Here is a 9,059-nt window from a genome sequence, read left to right on the forward strand (position 1 = left end):
TGTTTTGTATATCCCCTTATTTCATCCTGAACTTTCAGAAGCTTGGCGGTATGCAAGAAATATGGTAGAGGAATGTTAGCAACAGCAAAGAAACATAAAACCCGTTCTACCACAAAAGTAAATCAGGGGGCCAAATTGGCAGGAGATATACAGTAATACTTAACATATACACAATCTGAAAGTGGGGCAATGATAAAAGGGGAATCACTGTTAACCCAGTCAACCTAGTTAACATCTACATGGGGGTATCTACGCAGGCTGAGATACATAAGGAAACAAGCTCTCAAGAGGAGATACCTGCTGAGCCTGGGTTAGAGACATTGCCTATATCTAATACTATATCGAATGCTGACATCACAGACATTCTGAGTGCTCTCCCTACTAAACTAGAAATTGAGTCCCTAATACTGAGACTAGAAGAGTCGCATAAGAGAGATATACAGGAGATCCGCGAGGACCTAAACACAGTGGTTGCCGAAACATGGATCAGAGATGTGACCCAATCTACGATCGCAGTGAGAGTCGATGCTCTGGAAACCTCTAAAGAGACATATATGGACTCAATAGTTCCCCTGCAGTTACATATGGAGGAAATAGAAGATAGGAGCCGCCAAAATAATTTTAGGATAAGAGGAATACTGGATGCAAGGGAGGGAGAAAATCTACAGGACATAGTTAGAGACATTTTTACTAAAGTTCTGAACGGGACACATGGCACATTTGAAGAAATGGTGGAAATTGAAAGGGTCCATAGAGTATAGGGGCCTAGGCTAACAGACATGGGCAGAAATTGAGATGTGATATGTCGGGTGTTTTCCGATACGGACAGAAAGAGGAAATACAGTGAAAGGGCTTTAATACACATAAAGGTTTTTTTTTTTATACAGGTATCTAATGATATACGAATACACATGGGACCACATACATAGGTGTCATCACAGACACAAGTGAGATCAATGAACTACACGACACTACAAGGAAACATTTTTTTGAACACCTAAGTGAGCTTTTTTTTTTTTTAGGGTGAAGATACACAGATTGCACAATGTAATGGAATATACTTGAATCACGCGTTCTTTTTGATTTTGGGGTTTTTTGGTGGTAATAAATACCAACACTATTGCCCTTACGACATTCTTTATTTTTTTAATGAGGAGAAAATTGAGACATAGCTACAATATAAGTTGAATATTGAAGGTTGAGAAGAGTGGATTTTGGGGGGGAGGGTAAATATGTCTTATTGGTCCTTTCCTTTCTTTTCTACCCCTCTTCTTTCTCCCCCTCTCTTTCCCCTCCCCTCTAATACGCCCCACATGCCCCACACTCTATATATACCCCCCTTTCCTTTTCCTTCCCTCTACACCCCATTTTTTTTCTCCCTATATTTTTCTTTTCTTTCTTTTCTCCTTTTTTTCTTTCTTTCTCTCCCCCCTCGTCCCCCGTGCTCCAGATTAGGAGAAGATGGGAAGATATTCAAATATTCAAATATTTAATGAAAAAATGGAGATACAAGAATTGTTGAAATGTGTTAATAAAGTTTACACTCAGTCAAGAGGAAGAATTAATTTAAGGGAAGCGACAAATGAACCGTTTTTTTTTTTCTTCACTCTCTCCTTTCCCTTTTCTCTTTTTGTGTTCTCCTCTCAAAAGGAGGTGGCTTCAGGGGAGTGGGGGGAGGGAGGGGTTAGAGTGGGACCCACGGGCCACCTTGGGACACTACCATACATAGGAATTCGCTCATAGATTAAGATATTCCTGACGAGCGACATAACGATAGTTAACAGGGAGGAATTTTTTTTTCTTTCTTTCCTCCTTTCTTAGTTAAGTTTGGGACTGTTTTATTTATTTAAATTCATTTTTTTTTCTTCCCCTTCCCTCTCTACCCTTTCCCTGTTTTCCCTTTCCGAGATGACAAGTTACTGTAACAGACTTACCAGACTTCCTGCTCCTCGTCCCACGCGTGGCTCTGCCCATCCTCTACTTAAGGTGCGAACTTCATTTCCCCCAGCGTCTCAGCAACAGAGCAGATGCCAGTGAACAGCCTCCTGCAAGCCGTGCTTCCTGTCTTTCTCCCCACTGAGACTGCTCCATCCTCCAGACTCTTGCATCAACAGCTTAGCCACAGCACCATCTTCAGAAGAGTGGAACTACAGCAGCTGTTACCACTAATGACTAACTTAACACAAACTGCAAGTATTTTATCTGAATACCAATTTGTTATTTCTGCCTAAAAGTCGCACCGTGTTGTAATTGTACCCTATACCACCAAACCTGGTTCTGGTTGACATTGCTTCATTAATGAGTGTTTGACTTCCACAGTTGAGGTCCATATATAATTTGTGTGAATTGCTACAGGTTGCTGAGACCAGAAAAAATGGATCCAGCGGAATTAATCGCCCATGTAATGAACCTGAACCAGAGGTTAGAGACTCTTACCCAGACAGTAACAGAGTTACAACAGGAGAACCAGTCTCTTAAAACCATGCTAGCGGGTCGCACAGCCCTCCCCATAAATCCTGAACCCAAGATCAGTCCCCCTGACACTTTTTCTGGGGATAGGAGGAAGTACTGGGAATTTATAACTTCCTGCCACTTACTTTTTTACCTCAAACCACGCACTTATTCAACCGATAGAATTAAAGTTTGCACAACCATCTCTTACTTAAGGGGGGAGCCCAGAGCTTGGGACAACATTTTCCTTGAGAAGAATGACCTCATCCTAGAGTCATTCCCTGCTTTTTGTTCTGCCTTGGTGCTTCTTTACGATGACCCTAGTAAACAATCCACTGCAGAAACTGCACTTCGTTACTTCGTTCCCTAAAACAGGGCAAGAAACTGTTGAGGATTATGTTGCAGAGTTCAAACGCTGGGCTACTGACTGTCAGTGGAACGACAGTGCGCTTCGCAACCAGTTCCGAATCGGACTTTCAGAAACCATTAAGGATGAACTAGCCCGCATTGATCTACCTCCTTCCTTAGAGGCATTGATTAAAATTTGCATATCAATTGACAGGCGGATTAGAGAAAGGAAAGCTGAGAGGGTGTCTGGTTCCAGCTACATTCCATTTAAACCTACCTACGTTGAACCTGAAGTACCCATGGAGATTTGCTCCATTCGCGGGCCATTGACTCCCATGGAAAGGACTAGAAGAAAAGAATTGCATTTATGCTTGTATTGCGCAGCACCTGGGCATACCGTAGAAGCATGTCCAATCCTTAAACGAAAACCTAGGGGTGAGTTACTCTCTGTTAGTCAGTCTGTTACATCACATAGTATGCAGCCTAACTACATTACTATTTGCTTAACTTTACAGTGGGATCAAAAAAGGATTAATGTCAATGCCCTGGTCGACACAGGTGCCACAGGGAATTTCATTGACACCACTATAGTATCATGTTATAAAATTCTATTTATGCATAAGATAGTGCCTGTGTTCGTGAGGGTTATTGATGACACAGTATTAAATACAGGTCCTGTCACCAAACAAACACAACCAATCCTGACTAGGGAAGATCGAACGGTTCGGGTCGACCATCGGTTCGACCCGAACATTGGGTGTTCGAAATTCGGCCGAATTCCGAACTTTTTGCGGTAAAAGTTCGGAATTCGGGTCACCAGAACCGCCCAAAATGCAATGGGACAGGAAGTGGGCTTGAAAACGTTAACTTGTCACTTTGGCAGACAAATTGGGGGTCCCAGAGGGGGGGACCTCCAAGTTGTCTATCTCCTTTTGAGTCTGCTTCACAAATGCCCATATCGTTGGGCAGATCTGGAGCTTGGGGAAACGTGTGGATTTGGGTTTAAATTTCTCTGGGTCATTGCTCTGGACCTCCTCCTCATGAGGAGACCCAGATAAATTTAAACCCAAATCCACAGATAGACAACTTGGAGGTCCCCCCTCTGGGACCCCCAATTTGTCTGCTTCCCAAAGAGCTGCTTTAGATGACCTTGTCCATGATGACCTCGTTGTCATCAAACCCTCTGACAAGGGTGGCAACGTGGTCATCATGGACAGGCATCAATATGAAACTATGTGTTTCGATATATTGTCAAATCAAGAATGGTATAGACCGATATCTCCAGATGAAGTTGATACATTTAAACTTAAATTTAAGATGATACTTCTTAATGCCTTACAATCACATACCATAGACCAGGATCTATATGATTACCGCAATATCAAATGGCCAATCTTACCCACCTTTTATTCAGTACCAAAGGTGCACAAATGTTTGGAAAAACCACCCGGCCGCCCGATTGTATCGGGGATGGGCTCAATCACTGAGCCGTCTAGTCGTTTTGTTGATGAACAACTTCGCCCACATGTTATGGGCCTTCCATCGTACCTTAAAGACACTTTGGAGCTACTAAGAGTACTGGAGGGTCTTACGGTACCGGAGGATTCATTACTTGTTACTCTCGACATTGAGGCTCTATACTCCAGTATTCCGCACAGCAAAGGTATAGAGGTCATCTCCCTATTCCTCAGGGAGCAGACCCACCACAAATGGGCATTAGCTGATTTTACATTACAACTCTTGGATCATATCCTGAGATCGAATGTATTTACATTTGGCGATACCACTTACCTCCAGGTACAGGGGGTGGCGATGGGGACTTTGTGTGCCCCATCGTACGCCAACCTGTACCTGGGGGGGTGGGAAAGGGAGTTATTTGCCAATGATGCCGCCTCAATGTATCTGCGCCACCTGGCGTTGTGGCGCAGATACATCGATGACGTCATCATTGTCTGGACAGGAACAGTAGAAAAACTATTACAATTTGTTGATTTTATTTCCAATAATAACTATAATCTTAAATTTACAGTTCAATATGACTCTAAGAAAATAGCCTTCCTGGACACTATGGTCTTTCTAAACCCTGATGGTACATTACACACCTCGCTGTACTGCAAAGATACAGCAGGGAATACAATTTTACATTATACAAGTAGTTACCCCCGATCACTAGTGCGCAGCATTCCCTACTCCCAGTATTTAAGGGTGCGGCGCAACTGCGCACTAGATTCAGATTACAAACAGGAGGCCAAGGCCCTGCAGGGCAGACTTTTGGCCAGAGGCTATAGTAAAAAACTTTTGAAAAAGGCTTTTAACAGGGCTAATTCACAACCCAGAGACAAACTAATATTTGGTTCCCGTCAGAGGCCATCAATCGATACCATCAAATTTATCACCAAATTTAATTCACAGCATCTAACGGTACGAAATATTCTGGCCAATAACTGGTACTTCCTCGCCGAAGATGCCATAATCACTAAATACGTGAAACCTTACCCCGAGGTGGTCTATCGTAAAACAGCATCCCTCAGGGACAAACTTGTTCACAGCCACTACAAACCTGTAGATGAGGGGGCCTCTGGAGCGGTAGGGGGCCTTGGTATATATCGATGCGGGGAATGCCCCGAATGCCCATGGGTAAGGGAGGGTTATTTATTTCCATTACCAAGTGGAGGTACTTTAAGACCCTGGTTCCGTGCCACATGCCTCACAGAGGGTGTGGTATATCTTGCCACATGCCTCTGTGGGGCTTTCTATGTGGGCAAAACAATAAGACCCTTTGCCCAACGGGTCCATGACCACCTTTATTATATAGACACTGGTCTTATGTACACTCCTATATGCAAGCATGTGGGTCTATGCCATAACTTTGACCCACATACAATACAATTCATAGTCTTGGAGGCTGTCAAACAAAACCCACTGGGGGGTAATTAGGATAACGCCATTCTTAAGGCTGAAGTCAAATGTATTTATAAATTACAGGCTACTAAGCCTCCAGGATTGAATACAGCATTATACTTTAAACCGTTTTTGGAATAACACTACCATGTGGGACACTACATGTTATCTCCGAAACGATTTGAATTGCTTTATTGTTCCTTCCCCCCCCCCCCTTTTTTTTTCCCTCCCTTATCATTTTGGTAATTGCATATATTATTCATGTATTGTTTATTGATGAATTTGCCCTCCATACATACCCGTTGGAACACATGGCATATTCTTATGCTATTTGAAAACAACTAGAATACAGTATTTGGTATTCGTAAATATATATTGCCTGTCTTTAAATAACTGTGTACAAAGTATGGCATAAGGTAATTTTTAAATGTCAAATTTATCTCCTTTACTGTTTTACTGTTTTTGCAGTGGCATTACGATATGTGCAAGATTCACTGGGTTGGGCTATGATCCTCCATTTTAGTGGCAGATACTCGGGCGCCAAGCTGGGGTTGGTGAGTTGAGGCTGTTTTTTCCATCGATACTGCCTCCTCCCATGTTGGTCCCCGAGTCCGCCCCTTTAGGCGGATGTATGGCGATCCTGTCCTACCGCCCTGCCTCTTCCCTCGGCGGATTGCGCTGGACAGGGTTGCAAAATGGCGCCCGCACCGGAAGTGATTGTTAGAGGTCAGTTACGACAGCATCACTTCCGGTGGGACCGGATATTTATTGCTGGGCACGGCACGGTACAAGCAGGTCACGACTATGGCGGCGTTACCGGCTGGACCGTGATCACTTGTGCTTGGACGCCTTTGTAAGTATCATTATTGGAAGCTTGCCGATGTATCGGACATTATGGACAGCTATTTCTTTCACTCTTTTTGGGCTCGTACTTAACGCTCGGTACCATCCTTCTTTTGGTATGCTGGTTCCTGGATTTACATGTGTACTTTTCCGCTCTTGGAATCATCTTACTATCTCGGGAGCACTAAAATGGATGTCTCTTCCCAATGTGATGCCTAATCTTTTATACTCACGCACTTTAAACTGTGGTAGATGCATGACTATTTTTAGCTGCACAATATTACTTTATCAACACACCTCTGTTCTCCTTCTCATTTTCACTGGGCAGTAGCTATGATGAAATATGTTAAGCACCTCTCATTCTCTCTATTATGTCTTGTTCTAACCTAAGTCCGTCTCACCGGTTGGCAATTATGACAAACAATTTTGGCCTGATGGATGGGGGCATATATTTACGCCACCCCAGACCATATATATACAGTCATATATTGTGTGCCAATTTGTTTCCTTTTTCCTTGATTTTAAGGAGGCAGCAATTTAATCTTTTTTATTGCTGGCCGTGTTACTAAACTCCCGCTGTCTGGCACTATTTGGTCCAGTCTCTGCCACATTAGGAGGACATACCCAGCTGTATTTGGTCCAGGAGTGTGAGTACTCCCCAGATGGACGCGCAGATCATGCCACTGTCTATTGATTCACTAACTATGCCCCGGATTTTATAATTGGTGAGTGTCTGGCTAGACATCTCTATATGTATGATCGATGCTTAATCTTTCTACATTGTATAAAATAAAATATGCACGAAACTTATAATATGTCATTAATATGTCATAATATGTCAGGTCACCAGTCTCTATGGTCCCTGAGGAAGCCCACAAAATGGCGGCAAAACGTGTCGGACCTGTGTGACCCTGTTACCATAGGATATGGTTCTTAAATCCATGTTTTATTGCACAATTTTGCATACTTGTATTGATGCTTTGCATCTTTGTTGATTCATCTTTATGTCAATTATGTATCAATAAAATTATTGTATTTTATCTACTGTTTTGTACTATTATTTATCTACATATGCCAAGTAAACCTTACCTTGAAAGTCTCATTTTTGGTGTATCCTGTGCATACATACGGGTCTCATGGGGCCAATATAGAGTCCATTGTTTTGGAAACACCTGTCTCCTTTTAACCTTATATATACAAGGGATGTGGTGAGAGTTTCTTTGGCTTACAGGCATTTTGGAGTATGGCACCAATAATATTTTTAATAATCATGAACAATCAAAGGGAATTGATATCACTTGACATCATATCTTCTCCCCGATTTCCGATCATTTTAGGCCTACCCTGGCTATTAACGCATAAACCCACTTTTCTCTGGGAGTCCCTCAGCTTGCAATTCAATTCCTTGTATTGCAAGGAGACCTGTTTAATCTCCCTCAACACATACCCCGCATATGCGTTAAACAAGGCAGAAACTAATCCCTCGATGCCACCTCCCTATATGGATTTCAGTGACGTCTTCTCTAAAAAGAAGGCTGAAGCACTACCACCCCATAGGACCTATGACTGTCCCATAGAACTTCTACCAGACAGTAAGATGCCATTCTGACATATTTATCCCCTTTCACAACCTGAGTTGGTACATTTAAAACTTGGTGAGAACTTGAAGAAAGGGTTTATACGGCCCTTCACATCACCTGCAGGGGCCGCAATGTTTTTCGTCCGTAACAACGATGGAAGTCTCCGGCCTATAATAGACTACAGACAATTGAATAAAATTACAATTAAGAACAGGTACCCCCTTCCATTAATCCCTGAACTTTTAAAGCGGTTACAGGAAGCTTCCGTTTTCACAAAGCTTGATTTAAAGGGTGCTTAAAATCTCATCCGCATCAGAGAAGGTGATGAATGGAAGACAGCTTTCCGAACTCGGTACGGGTTATATGAGTACCTAGTGATGCCATTTGGCCTCTCCAATGCCCCCGCAACCTTCCAGACCATCTAGACCTTCCAGGTCTAGATGTTTATGTAGGTCTCCTAGACATCTGCGTGGTTGTCTATCTTGATGACATCTTCATTTATTCAAATAACTTTCAAGACCATCGCAGACACGTTAGATGGGTTTTGGCTAGGTTAAGAGCTCACAACTTATATGCCAAGCTTGAGAAATGTATCTTTGAAGCTGAAAAGATCTCCTTCCTTGGGTACTCCATTTCCAAGGAAGGAATTCAGATGGAAAACACTAAGGTTGATTGTATATTGAACTGGCCAACACCAACCAGTAGGAAGGCAGTTCAAAAGTTTCTGGGATTCTCCAATTTCTATAGGAAGTTCAAACTGAATTTCTCCCACATTGCTAGACCTTTGACCCTCTTAACCAGTAGTAAAACCAAATTTCTGTGGGATAGCCAAGCCCAAAAGGCTTTTCTAGAACTTAAAACCAGATTCTCTTCTGCACCTATTCTCAGATTACCTGATCCGAACCTGCAGTACATACTTGAGGTTGACGCCACTCA

This window comes from Pelophylax lessonae (genome assembly GCF_965119305.1).
Source record: "Pelophylax lessonae genome assembly, chromosome: 1".
NCBI classification, from domain to species: Eukaryota; Metazoa; Chordata; class Amphibia; order Anura; family Ranidae; genus Pelophylax; species Pelophylax lessonae.